This window comes from Lynx canadensis, chromosome B1, assembly GCF_007474595.2.
Source record: "Lynx canadensis isolate LIC74 chromosome B1, mLynCan4.pri.v2, whole genome shotgun sequence".
Lineage (NCBI taxonomy): Eukaryota > Metazoa > Chordata > Mammalia > Carnivora > Felidae > Lynx > Lynx canadensis.
Genome location: NC_044306.2, coordinates 196,019,290 through 196,041,806, shown reverse-complemented (window position 1 = coordinate 196,041,806; position 22,517 = coordinate 196,019,290).

Here is a 22,517-nt window from a genome sequence, read left to right as displayed (position 1 = left end):
TACATTGTGCAAAATATACATAGCATGCAATTTACCTCGTTAACCACTTTTCAGTGTCCCGTTCACTAATGTAAAGTGGATTCCTATTGTTGTGCCAACCAGTGTCCATAACTTTTTCACTTTGCAAAACTCAAATTATAAAAGCACTAACTCCCCCTTGTCCCCTTTCCCCAGCTCCTGACAACCACAAATTCTGTTCTCTGTCTCTATGAATTTGAATCTTCTAGGGACTTCATATAAGTGGAATCCTACAATTTTTTTGTGTGTGTGTGACTAGCTTACTTAACTTCACATAATGTCCTACAAAATTGTCCATGTTGTAGCCTGTGTCAGAATTCTCTCTCTTTTTTTTTTTGAAGGCTGAGTCTATTTATTTTTTGTATATGCCACATTTTGCTTATTCATTCATCCATAGATGTCCATTTATGTTACTTTATCTTTGGTTATTGTGAATAATGCCACTGTGAACATAGGTGTACAAATCATTCTTTGACACTTTGCTTCCAGTTGTTTTGGACATCTACACAGAAGTGAAAATGCTGGGTCAGGGTCTCTCAACTTCGAGAAAGGACAGGCTCGATGCTTTGAAGAAGATAAAACAGAGGGGGGAGGACCAGAAATCTACAGGTGTGTAGAGGAAAGATGCTTTCTGGGTCTGGCAGGATTGAAAGGCTGCCTTCCAAGGGGTTAAAGACAGTGGTCAGGTTTTAAGGGCCACAGGGAAGAGTCATAGGGGAGGCAGTGTGGTTCTCGTAATCCTATAGCCTCTAGAGACTACAGACGGAGCCTGGGGCTTTGGGTGGGTGGGGGGAGTAGGAGGGGGATTCCTGTCTGTCCTCAGATGGAAAGGGACACAATAGGAGGAGGAATCAATCTGTAGCCAGGAGTATGTTTTGGTGTAATTCTTTGTCTAAATGGAGTATACTTGCTTATTGGTGAGAGGTAAGGATAAAGATTTACAAGACCTTTTGTTAACATAAGGAGAGGAGAGGTCAAGCCATATATTGTTCACTCTGAAAACCAGGGTCTATCACACACGTATCAGAAGTAAGGAATTCCTGGGGTGCCTGGGTGACTCAGTTGGTTAAGCATCGAACTTTAATCTCGACTCAGGTCTTGATCTCAGGGTCCTAAGTTCAAGCTCCAGATTAGGCTCTGCACTGGGTGTGAAGCCTATTTTTTTTTTTTAATTAGGAATTCCTGTCCTAAACCCACCTGTAACAGGGTGAAAGTGACCTAAAAAGCAGCTGTGGTCCACGCAGGAGAACGTCACTTATTTCCACAGGGTGGTCACACACCCCTATTCTAATTCTATGTTGTAAAAAGGCCAATTACAATACCTCCTATCTATTTAGTCGGTAGTTCTCAACCGGGGGCATTTCTGGTTGTCACAACTGGAAGGAGAGATGCTACTGTCATCGACGGGGTAGAGACCGGGGGTGCTGCTAATGCACAGGTCAGCCTCCCATCAAGAAAGTTTCCAGCCCCCCAAATGTCAATAGTGCTGAGGTTGAGAAATGGGACTTGTTGTATCTCCTTCTCCATAGGACAGTCTAATTTCATCCTCACAAATACGTGCTAAGAAACCTAGTCTTGTCTTATGTGATGGATTAGAATGTGGGTTGAGGCAACTCTGAATAGGCTTAGCTGACTTCCCAGAGGTTTCATACAAAGATCAAGTGTCTTGACTTCTAGGACCATTTCCCTTTGTTCACACCTTGAAGGTCAGATAAGAAGCAGTCACGGAGGGTTGAAGAGACCTATACCAATGACAAAGTTGAAAGATGGGAATAAGCAATTTGTCCAGTCGCCGCTTTGCCTTTGTGGGCCCTGGGCTGGGAGGCTTAGCTGCATTTGTATCATCCATTACCAGCGTGTACTGCAGCTCGGTATGTTGCACTTCAGAAAATTAAATAGCTTGGACAAGGTCTCACTGAAAACCTAGGTGTATGCTAAATCTGTTCTTGCTTCTAAACCTCACTGCTTTCCTATTGGAATACGTGTGATTACAAAATAATTGTTCATAAGTTTCAATAATAAGGCGACAATATCTAGACACTCAAGGCTATCTATTCCTCCACTCAAAAGAAATTTTGGGGCAGACTCCTATCTTCCAGTGTACTATGACTGGAGAGATTCGGCTCTCTGAATACTGTCAGGTTTCAGAGTGGGGCAGTGTGTGCCTGAGTGCTGAAATTCTGTTTTCTGTGCTCCAAATATCCCATTGATGTGTATGTGCTCATGCACGCGTGCATGTGTGCGTGTGTGTAGGTGAAGACGATCCCTCGATGTTTGATGACTCAGGGCCTTTATTGCATTTGACTATGTATCTGCAACCTCTTTATTCCAGCATTTTGGCCGAGGTCCTTGAGGAGGGGCAAGGGACAGGTCTGAGCCAAGTGCCTTATGAGATGGCAGAGGCTTGCTAGACAAAACCTGTGAGCTAGCTCTGTTCTCTAAGGCTCAGTGCTTTCCTTTAGGGGCACACGAGTTCATCATGTGACTTCTGCAGCCAGGTATGCCTGGGTTCAAATCCCACTTCTACCGTAGACCTTCCTACCCATATGGATTTGAACAAGTGGCTTAACCTCTCTGTGTCTTGGCTTCCTCACCTCTAACACGAAGATGCTCAGAGGGAGAACATACCAGAGAGTAGACGGGGGACCTACATGAAATGATGTTCTCTCCACTCCAGGGTAAGGTGTCTTGACCTCGTGGGACCTGAGGTGGGCATGGAGGGGAAGTTTCAGTGGACAATACCAGAGCCGAGAGCGATGGTAGTGCTTCTGGAAGCCACTGCATTCTCCAGGCCAGCAGGGAAGGGATCGATGGAGCCAACTTTCACATGTGGGGGGCAAGAATAAATTGCCCACGGAAGTCTCGAGGACAGCAGACATATTGCTTTGGGAGAGGCTCAGACATCCTCTTGGGACTGCCTGGAGAGCAGGGAAGACGCTTTTAGTTATGTCCTGTCTTTCAACATGTCAGTGAACCAGAAAAAGCAGTGGTGTCTGTCCTTTAAACCCCCAGGGAGACAAAACTACAGGACACAAACATAAATTATGGCCGAGTAAAACTAACCATAGCAATTTAGGACATTTCCATGTCGGAAATTGACCCAAAATTATTTCAGAAGCCCCTGCAGTAACAGTGGTAGGAGAGGTGCCCAAAGGACGGATGGGCAACACTTCAAACCTCAGCTTCATCACTTACAAGTGGCATATTGGAGTCACATGATTCTCTGAGCCTCAGTTTCTTCATCGGTAAAGCGAGAGAAATACATTTCTCATGGTACCGTGGATCTCAAATGAATCAAGTCTACAAAAGCACTTTGCAAACGGTCAAGTCCTGCACAGGTTTGAGAGGCTGTTATATGATTTCCAACTAGTTGGTGCTACTGTGGATTTTAGGGGGTGAGAAGAAATTCTTCTAGTTCATGTTCTACGTGGTAGCATCTTTTGAACTTCATGTCTCACTCATCAAACACCTTAAAATATGGAAGCGCCTAAAGTGGCAGAAACAGAAAAATCTATCATCTAATCAAAGCACCCTCCTTTTATTGGAAAGGGGGTGGAGAACATTTCTTTTGTTGAGCTTGCTTAATTCAAGAGGGAGAAAGAGAGTTGCAAATGAGAAATGCAAATCTAAAGATATCCAGCAATGTGCTCGGCTTTAATAATTGCTCAGATAAGAAAATCTCTATTTCTCTCCTCTCCATCCATCACACACACACACACACACACACACACACACACACACACACTATAATTAGGGTCCAGGTTTCAGTTAAATGTCACTGTGTCAGGGGCACCTGAGTGGCTCAGTCGGTTAAGTGTCTGACTTTGGCCGAGGTCATGATCTCATGGTTCATGGGTTTGATCCCCACATCAGGCTCCCTGCTGATAGCTCAGAGACTGCTTGGATCCTGTCTCTCCCCTATATCTCTGCCCCTCGCCTGCTCTTGCTCTCTCTCTCTCTCTCTCTTTCAAAATAAATAAAAAACTTTAAAAAATATCTCTGTTTAAAAAATGTAAAAAATCCATCTCAAACTTATTCTATCCTACCCCATCTTACCTAACCCCTATCTTTTTTTTTTTTTTTTTTTTTTTTTTTTTTGAGAGAGAGGACATAGCATGCATGGGGGGAGGGGCAGAGTGAGAAAGAGAGAAACTTAAGCAGGTTCCATGCTCAATGTGAGCCCAAATCAAGAGTTAGACCACTCAACTGACTGAGCCACCCAGGTGGCACTACCCACCCTACCCACCTTACCCTATGCTACCCTATCCTAGCTTGTCTTGTTCTACCCTACCCTACCCTACCCTACGCTATCTTACTCTAGCCTACTCTACCCTACATTTTTTCTCAGGTGATAAGCTCCGTAAGAGAAAGCTTTTCTCTCCTTGGTATCTCCGATGCCTATTGCAGTGGCTCATAATGGGAACTCAATAAACATTTCTTGAGTGGGTGATTCTCAATTCTAGAAGGGTTGGCAGTCGGAGGCAATGCTAATAGGGCTACTGCGTGCAAGAAGTGGCAGCTGGGCAGAGATGGAGTGCCAGCAGCAGGAAGGGGCAAAGTACCCTGCACAGGAGGGGTGGACCTCTGCTTTGCTGGGGACCAGGCGTCTGTGGTGGTTGCGGTGGGCAGCGGGGGCGGGGGGCGGGCTTGACAACAGGCCTCTATGCAGCAGGCAGTAGACACTCCTACTTGGGGCTCCAGTGGCACCACCTTGGGCCTCAGAATCAGTCTACATAGAAGCCAAGAGCACTGAGAGTCATAGCAAGTACAATTGTTGAGGCCTGAGTAGGGTGGAGGGTTGCAGAGAGAGGGGGAAGGGAGGCAGGGAGGCTGGAGGCTGTTCAGAGACCAATCTGGGAGGAAAGGACAAACGACCCTTTCAGTGTTCTTTCCTAGACGGGTGGCCTTGGAAACACTCTGATTGCAGAGAATAGAACCAACCTGAAACACAATGAAAGCCTAGCTCCCGACGTCTCTTAAAGCATTTTGAACGTGTTTATGTGTTTATGGATTAGCACAGAGCTAAAACACCTCACCCACATTATCTTGGTTCATGCTGCTGATAGCTGCCTCCTCTCGTGTTCCCATTTTACAATGGCAAAACTGAGGTTCAGAGAGCTGAATGGACTCGCCCAGTCTCGTATGTGGTGGAGCTGGGATTGGAGACCAGTGCGCCTGACTCCAGATTGGTGCTTCTAAACTACCTTTGACAATTGCGTATCAATTGTCTAGCTTTGGTGGATGACGGCTGTCTGGAACATATGAAACTATTGGATCCCTTCGTGGTTCTGTCTTGAGCCCATTTTTATTATTTTCACTCTACACAGCTGCCAAGGATAACCTCAGTCATTTCCCTCCCGAATCAACCCCCCATGTGTGAGTCTGAGCTTCTGACCTCTGTATCCGGCTACTTGCTGATGTCTTCACCTGACGGTCCTGTAGAAGCTGTCACTCAACATGTCTAGGCTTCATTCCCCGTTACCTCCCCAAGCCTTCTTCCTCTCAAATATTTCCTGTCCTGGTTAAATGACATGCTCATCCCGCCAACTGCCCAGTGGGAAATCTGAAAATTAATTTCTCACATGTCCATTCTTCCTCATGTCTTGAAATGTCTTTTGCCTCAGTCTCCTTCAATCTATTGAGTCCGTTGCAATATATTGAGTCCATTCCACGTCCATTCCAAACTACCTTAGTTTGTTATTAACTATTGCAGCTGTGTTTAGCTGGGTCTTTTTATTTCTGGTATTGCCCCTCATGGATCTACCTTACTTACATTTACGAGGGTAATTTATATGCTTCTGTCATCAATTCTTATCCAGAATTCCTAGAGCCTATCAGCCCTCGGCAAGATATTTTTCTGTTTCAGAGTTTTAAAAAAATCTACCTGTGTATCTTGTCTCTTCCGCTCTCCTCATCTTCCTTATTTTTTCCATGAATTTGCATTAAGCTTCTTCTTTATGCCAGGTTCTGAAACTAACACTATAAGGTTATAATCTAAACAACATTTGCACATATGCTATCTCATTTATTTCTCACACCACTGTTGACAGGCGGGTAGAATTTTATCCGTCTTACAATGGAGATATGGACTGAAATAGGTCAAGTGCATTGCCCAAATCAACAGAACCAGGGATGCTGTGACCTCATACTGGGTCCTTGGCTTTCTTTTTCTTTCAGTTTTTTTTTTTTTTTTGAGAAAGAGAGAGAGAGAGAGTGAGAGCACTCATGCACAAGGGGGGAAGGGTAGAGAGAAAGGGAGACAGAAGCAAGTTCTGCAACCGACAGCAGTGAGCCCGATGTGGGGCTCAAACTCACAAATCATGAGCTGAGCCGAAGTCTGACACTCAACCGACTGAGCCACGCAGGTGCCCTCGGGTCCTTTGCTTTCAAGTCCTGTTATTGTCTGCTCTGTAGCACTGATCTTTGAAGGCAGGTGTCTTGCTACTTTGCACCTGTTGCACCATTTCCAAGTCCTCATAATACATGTCAGTGCATAGAGATCTTTACTTCGATGAGGTCAGGACAACGGCATTCCATCAAAAGCTGGTGGGGGCAGAGGCACACAGTGTATAGAGAGGAATCTAGAGAGGAAACATTCAGCGTGTCTGGAAATGAGTCAGCCTATGGTTCCCAATGAGAAATGAGCTTCTATTGTCCTGGCTACTCGGCTAAGTAGCTAAGTGGGAGACCAGAGCTTCTCCCGTAGCATTTGTGACTTAGTCTCACTAGACTCATCACCACAGAACCAAACACTGCTCCTCATTTTTCTTTGTGCCTCTACTCCCCAACACAGACCGGTCGCCCAATAAATAGTTATCTATTATATGGGTCAATGCTTAGGAATTTAGAGATGCAAGGGTACCGAGTGAGCATCTTTCTGGACTCACGTCGCCCAAATGCCAGCCATCTGTGCAAAAGATGCACACGATAGATCTGTGGAAGAGGTTGCACGTGTTTTGTGACATTTGAATCTTGCCTGTAATCTCATTCATCATTTATTTACTCTTTATTACTCACTATTATTACCATCCCTGATTTCACAGGTAAAGAAAATTGAAGCTTAATGTGATCAGCATATGTGCCCTGGCTTAGGAATTAGTGTCAGAGCTGAAATTGGACTAAACCCTCAGGTCCCGGTTCTGGAATGTGTGGTCAGCACTCCCTGCCCTCCATATCTAAGGCTCTTCTGCTTCTGGAACCATCGAGCCCGAGCTGTAAGGAGACTGCAGATGGGGAGGTGAACCAGGTGCCTGCAGCCAGTCGTGAGGAGAATGCAAGAAGCCTGGTGGGGGAAACTTCGGCAGAGCTGCTGGGAGAGAAACAGAGGGGAAATCAGAGAAATCTGGGAGTTGAGCTTGGGGGATGGTGGGGGGGAGGGGTAGATGGTGGTGCCCAGGACAGGAGGAGAAGCCAGACAGATTTCTCTCTGAACCGAGCTGAGAACACTCACCCCACATTTTAAGTCGACATTTGGAAGGAAAAGATATAATACCCTCTTAAAATTGTTCTCTCTTCCTTTCCAAAATGAAGGTCAGCAGGGGAGAGAAGTAGCATCTGAGATGCTAATGAAAGAAAACCCAGATGACTGCAGAAGCAATTTAAAGATTTGCCCGGATTTGTTTTGGCCCCCGTGGCTGCACCTTCTATTTGCAATTCCTCCTCAGTGGTCTGGATGGGGAGATAAATACAGTTTTCAAAGTCCAACATGCAGGCACTTTCGAAACTAGGGAAAAGCGGAACGAGGGAGGCTTAAAATATTAATCATGTATCCAGGCTTGCCAGAGAAAAGAGGATGGCATTCTGCAGGTGTAATGCAGAGAGAAAATCCCCTCCAGGAACGACTGATATGGAGGTGGATTTCACCCATGTGCGAACCAGACACGCACAGAGAGTTGATTTATACTTAATGCGGACTAGATTCAAAGGACTCTCCTTAAGGGAAAGCTGCGGGCCAGAACCGTTCCTTAGGACACTCCGAGACCACATTAGACTATCATTAAACAGCCAACGAGGTTCGGCTACAGCAATAGGCTGAGTCCAGAAACACACATGAAAGGCTTTAGGAATGTTGGATTAGAAACAAAGCAAGAACATCCAGAAGTGGGAGTTTGATGGCAGGATTCCCGCGTCCCTACGCAGAGCCCAGGAGCGAACATCGTCAACGCACATGGGTTGTGATTTCACTCCCTATCTCTTCAGAGCTCTATAGTGCTCTAGAAGTGGCACTTGGTGGGAGTCTTTTATTACGCAGGAGCCCCTGGATAGGGGTTATCCGCTGTTCCATCTTCATCCCCAGGCTCCCTCTCAAGCCAGATATATTTCTTGTGCTCATGTTGGGTTTTGATCCCAGGCCCCAGAGACTCCATTTCTTTCTGACCTCAAAATGGTCACACCATGCATCATTTGCTTTTTCAAATCAGCGAACGTCTATTCAGCTCCCTGGTTTCGTGTGTGTGTGTGTGTTGTGTGTGTGTGTGTTGCTAAGGATGAGTCCACAGGACGTTTTTTTTGTGGTTTTTTTTTTTTTTTTTGAATGAAAGATTTTAACTTCACTCCCTACAAGGAAGTTATGGAAATAATGAGGGTCCCAACAGTAAGGAAGTAATTAAGGTTCTAGAATTTTAGACTTAAGAGTTTAGTTTTGATATTTAGACTCTGCCTTCAATCTGGTATGTTCCTGGAATTCCCAAGGACTTGGCACTATTTTTATTCCCCAAGTTGTACATAATCTTCCCCTACCTCTTCACTCCTGAAACTTGCCCCTTATTCTTTAAGTAAAATAAGCAGCTTGCAGTCCTATTCCAAATCTCTATGCCTGTATTTGCTTGAATGTCTTTGTTTGAAACGAAGCTTCTTTTCTTGAAGAAGCTTCCCATTCTTTCCTTCCCATTTTCCCATCCCCATGGAGGAATCCATAACACCTGTTCTGAGTAAGCCCATGCATGTGCTTGCCTCTACTTGAGAACAATTACCTTATTCAGGACTGGGACTGCGAATTAAGAAGACCTAACGTGATGTCTGGTACACTGTTAAGTGCCTACTTTTAAAGAGGTAAATGGATTGTTCTTTGTGTAACATTCAAGTTTTCTCATGACTGCAAAATGACTTAGTTTTATAAGAACAGCCGGACTTGGGCACTCAGGTTGTGTCAGATCTTTCCTCTATTATCTGAGTGGCAGTGATGATTTTCTTTCTTTCTTTCTTTCTTTCTTTCTTTCTGTTCTTTTATTCTTTCTTTCTTTCTCTTTCTTTCTTTTTTTGTGAGAGAGAGAGACAGAGAGAGAGAGAGACAGAGAGGGAGAGAGAGAATGAGTGTGGGAGGGGTAGAGAGAGGGGGACAGAGCATCCGAAGCAGGCTCTGCACTGACAGCAGCGAGATGGGATACAGGGTTTTGAACTCACGAACTGGGAGATCATGACCTGAGTCAATGTTGGGCTTTCAACTGACTGAGCCACCCAGGTGTCCGTTTCTTAAATTTTCTGAGCCTTAGTTTTCTCACTTGTGAAGTAGAGACATAACATCTACTTCATGATTTATTGTATTTGCAGACAAGATCCTTTTTGCCCAATAAAAGCATATCCAGAGTAAATAGGGAGGTAAATTTGAGGCGTGACTCGTATAAAACTATATCACTTGTGTAAGTTCTAAGATCAGCCCCAATTTGCAGCTGAAGTTTCAAAGAAGCAACTACAGAGTGGGCGCCTGGTGGCTCAGTCGGTTTAAGCATCTGACTCTTGGTTTTGGCTCAGGTCATGATCCAGGGTCGTGAGCTGGAGGCCCACACTGGGCTCCACCCTGAATGTGAAACCTGATTAAGATATTTTCTCTCTCTCTCTCTCTTTCTCTCTCTCGCCTCTCTTTTCCTTCTGCCCCTCTTCCCAGCTCATGCTCTCTTTCTCTCTCTCTAAAATAAAAAAAAATAAAGAAGAAACTACAGAGTGGTGCATGGTATCCCAGAGGCTGGACAGCACTTGGCAAAATGATCTCCCCGTTTGGTGTTCATCACCATAGCACCGGTCTTGCACTGTGCAAAATCAGAATCCTGATTTGTCCTGCATGCTGAGTGAGGGCAGAGAAGGGGACATTTGTACCCTTCATTTGTAACAGGAGTAAAGGTCTTTAGAATCTCAGGATGGTTGCATCACCGTCCACTTTTGATCTTCAAATCATTAGAACTGACTCAAGCTTTACCCACTGGGAGCGAGTGTTGCACTTGCCCAGCAACTTGGTTCGGATTCTGGGAGTCCTTTAGAAGATGTTGTTCCCCACACAACATGCTGGCCCATGGGTATCCTGGGCTTTGGGTCCAAGACTCTGGTTCTTCAGGCCATTGTCCCCAAAACCCCACTTCCTCCTGGGCACCATGTTGGAACATGGACTACCTTTTTTCTTCTCCAAGTTCAAAGGGAACCATCAGGTTTCTACCACATTTTCCTCCCACCCCTGGCTCCTCTGCAAAAGTTCTTAACCAGTTACCACCACACACACACACACACACACACTCTCCATTTCTCCAGATGGTCCATACAGGACCAGATAGTAATTAGGAAGGGCCCAGAAGCTGGTAACCAAGACCCCTCATCCTTTCCTCTCCTTCCATTCTTCCCTGATGTAAACACCTGCAGGACCTGTCCCCTCCCAGCCTCATCACAGCGCTCAAGTCAGCATCTTGCTACAGTACAAAAGACACACATAGCAAATACAAGGCACAGTTAAGTCCTCAGTGGGCCATTTGTGCTCTATATTGATTGACAGTGAGAAATACAATGGACACAGGAAGACAGAAAGTTCTGGTTCACATTTCTAGTTCTTTTCCTAGTGGACCTACATGAAAAGACAAGTCATAATCAGAACGTTGCTCAATGTGAATGCAATCAGAGCAAAGGACATGAAGTGGGTTGAGAGTGTAGTGATATCATAAAATAGTCTGACATCTCCATCTTTCATTTGGAATTGCTTTTTGCCAATTTGGAATGACAAAGAGTGATCTTTTTTCCCTTTCTTAAGATGCATGATTTCATAAACCGCAGCTGGTAAGCCTAAGGTCTCAGAAAAACGAGGGTTGGGGAAACAATTTAAAAATTTCACCAAATACATTTAAATGGCAGAGTGAGTAGTATTCTAGAAGACATTCACTTGCTTTAGCAAGCCAGATTCATGACAATGAAACCTTGCGCCAATAAATGAACTTCTCTCAGGAGGGCTTTCCTCCTTGTTCAGAAAATATTGTTGCAGCATTGCGATCCACAGGACGGAATATTTCACCAGCTTTATGTTGTGTGGAGTGTAGCTCTCTCAACTTTTTAAATCGGCTTTTCCTACCATGAATATTTATGGACTTTTCCACTTGAACTGCGTTTTTTTGCAAGGCTTTCATAGGTCTTAGGACAAAGGTCTGGCCATTTCACAAGTTACATATTATGGGACCCTGGCTCTCTGCTGGAGGGATTTTAGACAAAGTAATCCGGAAAGACTTCCGTGTGGAGTCACGTTGGAACAATGAAGTGAGGGAGAGTGCCACGGAAAATTCGGGGCAAAGGAATCTCAGGCCAGGAGAACAGACATTGTATAAGCAACAAGAAGGCCAGGGGAGGATGGACTGAATGAGGGAGAGAGGTGCAGGGGTAAATCATATAGGATCCTACCAGCCATGCGACGGATTTGGGGGGTTATCCTGTAGTCGATCTGTGTCCCTGACAGACTCCAATGCACTGGACAAGGGGCATGACCTTGGACAGGACTTGGTTCTCTTTTTCTATGTTTCTATGTTTTTTATGCTGGTCAGTTTCCAATTTCCAAAAAACATTTTTTCTTTTCTTTAAGTAGGCTTCATGCCCAGTAGGGGGCCCAACATGGGGTTTGAACTCCTAAACGACCCTGAGATCAAGACCTGCACTGAGATCAAGAGTCAGATGCTTATCTGACTGACCCACCCAGGTGCCCCCCCACCCCTTTCCCAAAAAGCTTTTCTGTAGATACCTTAATATCTGCACTGAGGCTAGCTCCAGACCTGCTGGCCTGGGGCCTACCGTCTTTGGGAGGTGACTTTGCATATCTCATGTTAACTGGATTAACTCCTGGTTTAACTATCGGGGAGGACAATCTTTCTGCCGCATTTCTAGTTCTTGGGGAGCATATCACTGTTACCTCCCTAGCCATGTGCCAAGAACATAATTATGCATACAGGTGCTTTACGGATCAGGCCAACGACAACAGCAACAATAGCAACACACGATTTAAAATGAATGCTGTTTGGAGTCCAGGTGTGTTAGGAGTTCTAAAAGCGGAAGTCAGACTGAAAACACTCAGCATTCTCAGAGAGGGAGAGTTAGAAATAAACACTTACGTCATCCCTTTCCTCCCCTGCATTGATGCGGTCCAGACGGATGATGGCCCAGCGTTTTGGATTTGTCTGGTTTCCTCATTAATTTCCTCTCATTTCTGCTTTTATTATCTACAATGACAACTGTGCACTATCCCTAGGCAGCGTCTAAAGTCATCTAACTGTCATTAGAGCAATAAAGACTTGCATCTTTCTGCACAGTAAACAAACAAACTGCTCTTTGGTGTCTAAACCTCCTGATTAAAACATCATTGCCTTATGATTACAACTGCCTTTGAAAACCTACTGTGTGCTAAGGTTAGTTGCTTTACATACTGTTTCATTTAATCTTTGCAAATGACACTTCAAGCTAAGAATCACTGGCCCGCTATACAAAACTAAAGACTCAGAGTGGGTGATTTGCCCTAGGGTATTTGCCCATAATAAAGTCGATGAGTAGCCAACTCATAGACCCATGGACTTGGACACCAGATCTTCAAACCCATGCGTGGTACGTGCTTCTCTGCTACTCTAGGCTTCCTCATGGCATTTTCCTTCTCAATGGCTTTCTCTCCTCACTGCTCACCTTTGCTTTCTCCTCTCAGAGCTTGTCTTCAGAATCTGAGAGGATGCAACCTCTCCCTCCTTTTTGTCATTCTGATCTTTAGGGTCATAGGCTGTCGTTGCTGGAGGGAACTTTGGAGAATGTTTCCTCTGCAGGTTTCTAACCTTGAGTCGCCAGGTGGCCGACTTCAGGTAGTTTCATATTCAAAAATCTCTGGTTAAATCAGAGTACAGTTTGTTTGGTTTGTACCACTGAAATATAAGTTGGACGATTATTACTTGATAGGTACAATTTGTCTAATAGAAAGCTTCACAAGATGACGATTAGTGGTAAAAAAAAATCTCAGAAATATCAACAATTGGGTGTTGTGCTCTCTTTTACAGATGACCCAATGGGTGTGGATTGGGAGGAAAAGGGAGCACCAATTAAGCCTTGCTGGTTTAGAAGATATTTTAAAGCCTATGGTTTCCAACTACGATACATTTCTAGCAAGTGGTAGGCCAACAATTGATGGGGAATTTACTGCTGCCCTCGGATCTTCTTCCAGTTTAATAGCACTGACTCTAAGAGTTTGTGATTTTCTGTAGTTTCTGCCCTTCGGTTCACATCCTCTGGAGCTCCATACCATGGTTTGCATCCTTCTTCTAAGCGGTGTCCTTCGTGCATGGGGATAGAACACTTGTGGACTCACTGCTAGATATGCTACTACCAGCAAAGCGATTATGGCCCCTTCCAGCTCCCCGTGCGGCCATGATCAGTAAGTCAATCGTTTCCCTCCACAAGGCCCATAAGGCCCTGGCTCTTCGTCTTCTGCTTTGGCCACATGCCCTAAAATTGCAGCTATACATAACCATCTGAACTTCTGCTTATGCTCGGTACCCCTTCTTTCTATAATATTCTCTTATGTTCCGCCCTCCCCCCCACCCCGTCCCCACCAGATTTTCCCCCTCTGGAAATCTTTCCATATCCTCTCTCCAGAGGAAAACTTGAAAAGGCCCTCTAATATCTGCTTGCATTCAATCTGCAGTGTTTCTGGTCTGTAACATTCATTTGTTAACATTCAAAGTAACCATTTATTTTTCTCTCTCTTCGCCAGGACTCTGGGATCCAGGCGTGATATCCTATCCTCTTAGCCTTAACTCCTAGCACTTGATTGAGACGTTGAGTGGATGCTTAGTGAAATGAGGGAGTGTGAATGGACAAACGAATGAAGGAATCGTGGTATGGGCCCTTCCGGTGCCTTGTTCAAGTACACTCACCCTCCTTCAACTTACTTTCTCTTTTCCTCATGGCAATAGGTAAGTGTGGAGTTGAGAAGGAAGGCAGATGGCTGAGGAGGAAGTGACAAGGAAGAGTAACCAGGAAGAAAGAAACACATCAGAATCGAAACCTCTTTTATTAGGTGAAGAGATTGAGACTCAGAGTATCTAAATCACATACTGGAGACTGGAATCTTGTTTCGTGGCTTCTGGCTCTGTGCCTTTTGTCTATATCATGAATATTGCAGCAAGTACATCTTTAAAACGCAGATGAAAACACACTGGCTCATTTCCAAAGACCCTCACCGTCAGGGTCAAGGGGTCATCGGTTGAAATTTTCAAACTTACTTCTGATTTAAACCCAGCCTCTCGCTTGGAGCCATGACTCAGGCTAATTTTGTGGGCGGCATGTTTTCCTTTGAGATTTCTCATCCGATCTGTTCCCTGTTCTCCTAGATTACATAAGGGTATAAGATGAATTCCGTGACTGGATCCCAACTCCCTGGGGACCAAAATAAGCACTGTTCTGTTTTCCATGGGAGATGAAGATATATATTAGGATTTTAACATTTTTTGAACATCTACTTTAAAAACAGGAGACATCCGCAGCAGGTGGGGCTTGCAAATGATATTTCTAATCAGATATTCATCCAGAAAGTAATTAACTTTAGGAAAGTGCCTTCCCTTTAAGGCCCCAGAGACTTCTAAAAAGACTTCCTCACTCTGACTCTCTGAACACACGTTGTCTTTACCTCCTCTTGTGTTCCAGACCCCAAAGCAAAGATGAGAGGCAAGTCCTGCTGATAAGGAAAGACCCCATCACATTACGGTGTCTCAGGGTTGTGGGGCAAGAAGTCATTCTTCCACTTTTCTCTCCCTCCCCAAACCCAGTAGCTTCAAGATTGTGCTTTCTCATGTCTTGTAAATTTCTGAGAGTTCTGGCAGGTTCTCCAGTTTCATCTGGCCCACTGTCTTGGCTTTCCTGTCACTCCTTTCAGGAAATCTAAGGGAGGAAAAGCTAAGAATCTGTATTTTGAATTCAGGTAGACATGAGTTCAAACCCTGGGTCTGCCTCTTCTTAGCTGTGGACTAGTGGGTGGAGCTGTGACCTCCTTCTGAATCTCAGTGTCTCACCTATGCCTGGAATGGAATAGGATTGTTGAGATGATTCTCTGAAAGAGTCCCAAGAAAGCACTCAGCTTGGTGCCTGCTTCCTAGAAGTTTCTAAGCTGAGGATTTATATCTTCCCCATCTACATTCTATTTCTTTTTGGGAAAAAGAAAGTTTCGATATATTTTGGCTAGTGTCTTAGCTTCCCAGGGATGCCATACAAAAGTACCACAAGATGGATCTTGAAACAACAGAAATTGATTGTCTCAGAGTTTAGAGGCCAGGGGTCCTAAATCAAGGTGTCCGCACAGCTGTGTTCCCTGTGAAACCTGTAAGGGAACCCTTCCTTGCCTCTTCCTAGCTTCTGGTAGTTTGCCAGCAATCATTGGCATTCCTTGGCCGGCAGCTGGGTCAACTCTAGTGTCTGCTTTTGTCGTCACAGGACATTCTCCCTGTGTCTCTCTGTCTTCCCGTGGCAGTCTTTTTGCAAGAGCCCTAGTCATATTGGAACAGGGGTTCACCTTATGCCTCCCTGTATACCCTCATCTAAACTAATTACATCTGCAACGATCCCATTTCCAAACAAGGCCACATTCCAAAGTACTAAGGGGTTAGGGCTTCAACATATATCTTTAGGGTGGGGGTGGGGGGGGGCAGGTAGGGAGCTCAATGCAACCCATAACAAGTAAGTACTAAATTTTATTCTCAAATATTCCAGTCTATTTAGTCAATATATCATACAAACTTCTGTTTAGATTAGATTAGACTTCGCTGTCCTAGAAGTCCAATCCTGGAACAGCAGCCTTAGAGCTAAAAGGAAATATGAAGTTTATTTCACTTCTTCCCTATTTATGACCCTTTCCTCCATCTTTCACTTATTCTAAGCTTCCTGGCCACCATTCTTGCCAACTGTAATCCATTATTCGCCCAGCAGCCAGAGTTCTCTCTCTGTTCCCCTCTTCTATTTATAACAGGCATGCGTCTTTGTCATCTTGTTCTTTGTAGGACAAAGGTCAAGCTCCTCACTTTGGAATAAATTGTCCTTTGGTATCTGATCCTTACTTACCTGTGGGGAAGTTAGTTGTCATGGTTTGTCCCAGACCGCCCCCGGTCTTAACACTGAAATTGCTGTATCTTGAGAAACTCCTCATCCTGAACAAACCAGGGCAGTTATTCACGACCTCCCCAAGGCTTTAGGTACTCTCTAACTATTACAGATTTAATTCTGTCTTGCTAATTGTGTATTGCTCTGTCATTAGCTGTTTACTTATAAAGATCTCCTGCTAAATTGCATGGGTTTTTTTTAAGGATTTTAGATCCAGATAAACCTGGGTTTGAATTTCAACTCTGCCAACCTTAGTATGTGTATTTCATTCAGCATCAATTTCCTCCAAAGGAGCACAAAATGATGTATCCTTTGATTGTTGTGAGGGTAAATTAGCTATTATGAATAAATCGCCTGGCAGACGGTCTGATATATACTAGGTGTTGCATAAATGGTAGATGGTTTCCACTGGTGGATATGTCTGTACGCTCCAGACATAATGTGTTCAGTAAATGCTTTTGAAAGAAAGCTCAAGGGTACACAACTCAAATCTCTTGAGCCATGATCTTTCTGTCCTGCCATTTTCTCTCTCTGACTTCAAAATAAATCCATTCTTCCAGAGGTTAGCCTTATTAAGGACTTGGATCAAAGCCTTGTCAAGTAATGTAGAAAATGCCAGATGTATTTCCTATGGACCTTTTACTTCTGGAATTTTCCATGTGTCAATAATTTTCTACCCTCCAGTGATTGTGATCTGGCTGGATTTGGTGACTGATCCTTGAAGGGAAAACACAAAACTGAAAAGACCTTGAACCCTTTCTTATTCTCCAGTTCTCATGAACCCAAAACATAAATTCACTTAAAATTGGTGCGACATCATCGACTGAATGAGGCATCGTTTAAAGCCTTTTCCTGCATATCAGCCCCCCAAGAAAAAAGCAGTTTTATTCAGCCTGATGGTGTTCAAGTTATGTGTATGAGAATGAGTGAGGGTGTCTCCCATCCAGGAGGGGAACAGGGAAAATCCTGACTGTGGTCCAAAGGATATCACTGGCCCTTGGTTTTCTTCACGGAGATCCTCACTGCGAAGGCCATTAGTTCTTTTCATCCACTGGGTATTTGATGTCATGAAGAGATGAATAATTCACAGAATCTGGGCAGTACTTTTCCACTGAGGGCTGTGTTCAGGGAAGAGCAGAAGTGTTGGCAAAAACCCGAGGGCTCCTGACAAGGTCGGATGCCTTATGCTTCAGCAAGTGCTCCAAATCCTCAGTAACCTCTTCCTTACTGTGGCTGATACATAGAAAAAAACAGGGGTTCTTGAAAGAGTTTTAGCTTTCTTGGCCGAGGTTAACGTGAGTTCAATCAAATGGACTTGTAAGAGATGACATGTCGACAACAGCAACAATAAAAATGTAAATAAAATTTTAACGATCACTTCCAAATAATAGTAATGCCAGAGATGTTGTGAAATTATAGGAGATGAATTGCTATCGGCGATGAGAAAGTTAGTGTCCAGGGGAAAATGAAGCATGACCTGTTATTACTACCATTACTGGTGCTTATTTTAATTATTCCTATCTACCATTTTTTTTTAAGTTCTAGGTACTCGTCAGTGCATCTGACATCTCTTTTGAACTTTACACTAATTCTCAGAGATAGACAACTTTATCCCCATCTCATAAGTGAATAAGCAGGCTTGGAAAGTCAACCGGGCTTTTCTCAGGCCATAACGATGGTAAAAGGTGTTTGACTCTGGGGTAATTATCTCCAGGTACTGCTTTTTTACATGTGCTACTTCACCTTCCAGGAATAATTAAAATTACTGATGACAAAGAGGATTCTTAACACTTTACAAGGACTTAAGAGTTTCCAAGACCACACACGTACTTCTCACAGCAGTCCTGTGCGTGGTTCAGATCGGGGTTTACTATCTCAACCTGGCAAATGCAGGAGCTGAACTGGAGGGAGCTTATGTGATTCCCGTGGTCACCAGCCAACTGGCGAGTGACTGATATGCCCCTGGAACTCAGGAGTTTTGTTTCCATAGCTGGAGCCTTGTGACTTGCGCTTTAGAAGATAAAGCGTATCACAACAGATGAACATGGGGGGGAGGAAAGGAAAAATAAGATACAAACAGAGAGGGAAGCAAACCATGAGACTCTTCAATACAGAGAACAAACTGAGGATTGCTAAGGGGGAGGTGGGGGGGACGGGGTAAATGGGCGATGGGCATCAAGGAGGGCACTTGTTGGGATAAGCACTGGCTGTTGTATGTAAGTGATGAATCACTGGGTTCTACTCCTGAAACCAATAATACACTGTATGTTAATTAACTTGAATTCAAAAAAAGAAAAGAAAAAAAAAGGAAGATAGAGGGTATCACACCAAGGGCAGCTGCCATTTTTGGTTCCAACCTGAGTCAAAGGAAATGAAGCTGGAAACTGGTCTGAACTGGATATCCCACTTCCCTATCTTTAAAATTCTTTGGTCAGGTCCATATGGCTTCCTGGCAACCAGGTTCTCACTCACCAGACTTATTTTTTTTAATATGAAATGTATTGTCAAATTGGTTTCCACACAACACCGAGTGCTCATCCCAACAGGTGCCCTCCTCAATGCCCATCACCCACCCCCCCCGCCCTCCCACCCCCCAGCCACTCTCAGTTTATTCTCAGTTTCACTCACCAGACTTCTAATGACAGTGATGAGAACTGCCATCTTTTGTTCTTATCCATTTTCACACTCTGGTTGTATAACCTCCTGGCAATCCTCTGATCTTCCCAATAACTTTTTAATAAATCCATTTTCCACTTTAATCAACCAGAGTCTATTTCTGTCACTCTTATAGCTGAGAACGCTCACTGATCCAGTATTCCAACGATATTGTATGCCAAGCAGCTTCACAGTGTTGCCACATGGTCTGTCTTCAAGCAATCCAGCTTCTGGCCCACTCCCCCTTTTTGAAACCATATATTGTCAGAGTATAACCCATAGCTTCCATACATTTGCTAAACCATGATTTCAACAATACTTTACTTAACTGCTTCATGCAATTAGCAAAGATGGCTGTTGTAACTCCCTCGAGAACTGGTTTTAGATTTGCTCCACAGAGGGGAGAGGAGCATAATGAATATGAATGATGAATAAGGAGGGTGACAGGTCTAGGAGAGCTTCGGCTGGTTGGGTGTTCCTTAGTCAATGGACTTAATTTTTCTCCTTGCAATCTCCCCCCACCTTCTATCCTTGTCTTTGTCCTCATCTTTCTATTACCAGCCTTTTGTCCTCTCTCCACGCAGAAGACAAGGGATACTGGGAGGGATATTTGGCTCTACTGAAATCTGATCCTCAATTTGAGCCCCTTTTGCCCTGAACTTGCTCTGCAATGTTTATCATGCTAACGCATACATCACCTCATTTAATCTCATCAAACATTTTAGAAAGAGAGATTATGATGTCCTTATTATGAGAAGAAAGAGTGGGAGAGAAGCTGAAGTTTGGATCATGTTGGATCTTGCTCAAGACAAGATGGTTCCTAAGTATCCCTCCCAGGCAGTTGCAAACAATAATTGAAAGTTGACACAACTCAGATAGAATGACAGACTAGGAAACAGAAACCTTTTTGGAGCACTGGTTCTGTTACTTACCAACGGCGTGTATCCTGGGCCAGTAGTCAAGCTCCTTCTTAGACAACACCATGGGAGTGTGAGAATGTGAAAGTTGGACACTCAGTGAAAGATAAATAAAATGAAGGCACTTCGCTTGAAGTGTCTCTTTTGCCCCACATTCAGTTTGCTCCCCCACAGCACGCCTCCTGTGATATCTTTGGGAAGCATGAGATCCAGCTTTCCTTCCCAGAGTGTGAAGATGCCTGGGTCCCAGATGGCTTTTGCCACCAGCCAGATGGCCTCTGCATATGGAAAGATGTGCCACGAGAGCACCTAGTTCTCTTTTTATGCAAAAGCTCAAATTACCCATGGCTGTTCCTGACCACATTTCTTCATGCAGAAAGTTGGAGTACTCACAACAAAATTGGATGGGGCTAGCTAGAGTATGGTGTGTTTGTAATGGTGATCTTCAATGTTGCCTATAAGCAGTGAGGTCTGGGGAGTCAAGGGTCACACCTCTGCCTCAGGAGAATCATTCACTAGACTGTAGGCCTTTTAGATAGATAAAATGAGTCTCTATGGTGTCAGATACGATTGGGGCAAATTCTTCGTTCTGCTACTTACTCATTGGTGTACTTGGCCAGCTTACTTAACCACCCCAAGTCTCAGTTTCTTCTTCCAAACTGAGGACAATATTATTTTTTTAAGTTTATTTATTTATTTTGAGAGAGACAGAGCGAGAGAGAGAGAGAGAGAGAGAGAATGAACAGGGGAGGGGCAGAGAAAGAGGGAGAGACAGAATCCCAAGCAGAGACAGAATCCCAAGAGGGAGACAATCCCCCAAGCAGGGGATTGGGATCAGCACAGAGCCAGATGCAGGGCTTGAACTCATGAACCATGAGATCATGACCTGAGCTTAGATCAAGAGTCAGATGCCCAATCAACTGAGCCACTCAGGCGCACCAAATTAAGGACAATATTCTAAGACCTTCCTTGGGTTGTAGTGAAGATTAAACAAGCAGATTCCTGTAAAGGCATTATCTCTCTGTCTGACACAGAGTGAACATTCACTAAACATCCACTGTTAATGGGCTCAGTTCCTAAGACACGGCAGTTGATGATAAATAGCGATCTCATTTCCCACTGGTTGGTATTTGTTCTGTCATTGCATAAGGTGACATCATGCATGGGTAAGGTGCCATGATAGCTTTTATTATAAAGTTAGCAACTTCACTCACCTGAATCAAACTTCTTTATTAAGGGACTTGACTTGCAAGCATAAGAATTTTATGTGCTATCTTCCCCCAAAAGCATTAAGTCTACCACTGGGTTTCCCAAGTAATAAATATTAAGAAGTAGGCAGCTTTCCCTCGTCCTACTTTTAAGTAGAATTTTCACGTGTTGTTGAGGTAGTGAGAGAGAGAAGAAGGTAAGGTGTTTGAGAGGCATTTTACAGGGTATGAAGAGATGAATTTTACTACTCATTCGAAGACTCATCTGCTGCTTGTGGGGAAGTTGGGTCTCCCTGGCTAGACTGCAAGTTCTATTAAGGTACCAAATGTGATCGAACTCTCTTTGTGCTTCTTATGTGTACATGGGCACCATGTAAAGTATTCCTTTCCTCCAGCTATACTTTGCACTTCTTCCCAGTTCATGCTTTTGTGCCTTTGTACATGTTGTTTTCTCTGCTGGGAACCCAGTTCCCACACTTATCTGGCTGTATAACTCATTTCTAAAGACCAAGTTTAAATGTCACCTCCTCTGGAAGGGGGCTGTTTGTATGGAGGGCTGGTTAAGTTTGCCTTCTTGATCCCCTTGGTATTTCTTGGACAGGAAGCAGAACTGCTCACTGTCACCTTAGCCAGAGAACAACACATGCTCAGATCATTCTGAAACAGCCAGCACAAAAACATCATCAATGCTCTCATGCAAGAAGTTTCTGGATATATTTAAGGTATTCACTTGACCGAATCATCTTACTCCTCTCTCTGAAGATACTCAACTCTTGGTATGTTGGGCTGCCTGTTACAAGAAAAGAAAACTTGTGTGGCATTAGCGGCAGGGGAACCAGGATTTGACTCTGGGTTCCCACTACTTATTAGCTGTGTGAAAACTGAATCTCGATTTTACTATTTTTTAAAAATGAATATAACAAAAGCTTCCTTGAAGGGCTGACATATGATTAACTAAGATAATGCAGGTCGAGTATCAAGCATGTCCCTGGGATCCAGAAGACACTCAATGAACAGTAGTTATTAAAGGTTGTCTATCCTCATAGAACATTCTAGGGCCCCTTTCTAAGAAATGACAGTTTAATTCTCATCACTCACACATAACACCTCTTTTTGCAAAATGATCCCGAGTCTAGCTTATCATTGAAATGGTCCATCTGCACACGCTAATCCATCTTTCTGGAAATTATAACTCTTACCGACCACAAGGATTACATTTCTGGAAAATGCTACAGTTGGTAAAGATTGTCATTAGTGTAGCAGCACTCTCAACAATAGCCAAATTATGGAAAGAGCCTAAATGTCCATCAAACCGATGAATGGATAAAGAAATTGTGGTTTATATACACAATGGAGT